At 39.3% G+C, this 2,391-nt stretch overlaps 1 pseudogene; it reads right to left on the minus strand.

The window, feature by feature from the left end:
* Positions 1–1,403: 1,403 nt before the first annotated feature.
* LOC137281008 (uncharacterized) lies at positions 1,404–2,391 on the minus strand (annotated as a pseudogene).

Here is a 2,391-nt window from a genome sequence, read left to right on the forward strand (position 1 = left end):
CCGATTTCTTTCAAAATGGCGGCTTCGCTGAGAAGGGTACACAGGATTTGCGAGGACTTTTTGTTGGATTCAGGGATCTTTTGCATATAAATGTGAGATGTAAGTAATCAGAATTATTCTGACTATCCGTGTATTGTTATATGTTCTTATCGTTTACATTGTAAATGACGGAAGAAGCCAGAAATGCCGATAAGTCCCGTTGTCGTTCTGCGTGATTTTGCGTCAGTCATGGCGTCACGCTGCACTAAAAGTTTGACAGTTTCTTATAAATTAGAAAATGTTTTCATTGTATCTGTTTTCAATTTGCTTTTTCTTGCTACGATACTCTTCCCCTGAATATACTAAGCGTACTGAGCCACTGTAAGCAATGATTAGACTGCTGGATGTTGGAAAATTTCCCTAAAATACTTCGCAGTGTAATTTGTTTACATTTCAGTCAAGCGCTGTCATTCGAGCACAGCAAAGTATATTTCGTTTCGTTTTGTCTAGACAGTTGGTATTGGTGACAAAGACCATTTGTAATTTGATTCTAAGATGCTTGGGGAATTCAATGATGCATTTGTCGCAGCTAACTATGAAGTATACATGATGTAATAGGCCTCTCGATACCGGCCTTCTCGAAACGTGATTTTGTAAACACTATCCAATATGGCGGAAAGCGCACTTCGGCGTTCGTGTAAGTGTATATTCGAAAACATCCCAACCGATTCGGGGAACATCGGTAACGTTTCAGAATTGCCATTACTGGTTACATGAAAACATGATGTCAGTGATCATTAATAGGCTATTTTTGAAGTTCATTACTCCCAGTAATTATCCGATTTTCACATTTCAAAACATACTGCAAATAACGCTGTGAATCTCGATTTTGTACAGTTTGAAAAATGGCGACATGTATTTTGAAAGGCGATTTTCAGCACTTTAGCTTAGTCTGAGATAATAGTGGATGGTATCAAGAAACAGGGAATTTTCCGCAGAATTCAAAACTGTGAAGCGTTTATATATGCGTGGTATATTTAGAATTGGACTTCCAAGTGAGGTATGTAGAGGAAGGACATATATGTCCCTGTGGCATCCAGGGGGTTAAACAGTAGCGGTATAGATTTCGGGTAAACTGCACTTTACGGGTCCCCGGAAGTGTACTTGTCAGACATGCGCAGAAGCCATATTTACATCGAAGCGAGCACTAACGCTGACGGCATTTTTTGTTCAATTCGTTGAATAACTATCGCTACTTTTTGGTCTTGTTTTACCTAAAAATAATTAGAAAGGGGGTGGTTTAGGCCCCAATTGCCCCCTAAATTATTTTTATCATGATACATATTATTTATCATTTATTTTCCATTCCTATTAAACAAAGAAAGTAAGTTTATCTCATTTAATATCAAAACGCTTCACTTACCTTACAAGAACAAATCTCCGCTTGCATTAAATTCATCGTCATTTTCTTTATTTTCAGTTTCAATAATTTTGAAATATTCATGGGGTTTTTGGGGGTCAAACACACGGCGGATAAACGTAAGAAATGTAAGAAAAGGATCATCAGAACAACGTAAATATTTCTTTCTCACGATGTACTCTACAAAATAGCTGTCATACAATCCTTTCGCTGTTCCATACATGGGCAGGGACGCTTTCACCGCTCTCCATGTACTCTCAATTTTATTAGTGCACGCACCATTCTCCGCATTCACAAACTCCTTACTGTGATTCACCGTCACATGCTCATAACCCATTTCATACAGTCATGAATACGCCTTCCAACAATCGGAATGAATTACTGATCCTGGTCGCACCCACTTTCTAAGCACACTCAAAAGGGTATCTGCATCACGCTTCTCCACAACTTCCAAAAACATCCTATTACTTTCTTTCTCGATACCCCCAAACACCCACACACCATCCACTCGCCTTCCTCGGTGAAACTTGCGCTTCCCAAACTTACTCTCATCAATCTCCACTTCAATCCCTGGCCCTCCTATCATCTCATTCTCCTCCTCCATCACAAACAAACACACATCTCTTCAATAATTGTACCAATCAACCAAAGTGTGATCAGAACTCAAACGCAACTGAACTTTAACAAAATTCTCTCGCACTTGATAAACCCAATAAAATGTCAATTTCATGATTTCACTAACGGACAAATGAGACTTAAGAAACCAAGAATCACGCCTTGCTACATTTTTCTGGTTACATTTCTTATTAGAACAACGCCACACCCTCACTCCGACTCGAATCCTTGCGTTTTCCCATACTCCCACTTTCACACTTCACACACTTCCCACTAAAAGCTCCAATCAAACCAAACGCTTCCAACCAATCCATCAGCTTTCTCTCATCCCTACACAACTCATACAAATCATCATACACCATTCTCCTAACAGCCAT

This window comes from Haliotis asinina, chromosome 4 (assembly GCF_037392515.1).
Source record: "Haliotis asinina isolate JCU_RB_2024 chromosome 4, JCU_Hal_asi_v2, whole genome shotgun sequence".
NCBI classification, from domain to species: Eukaryota; Metazoa; Mollusca; class Gastropoda; order Lepetellida; family Haliotidae; genus Haliotis; species Haliotis asinina.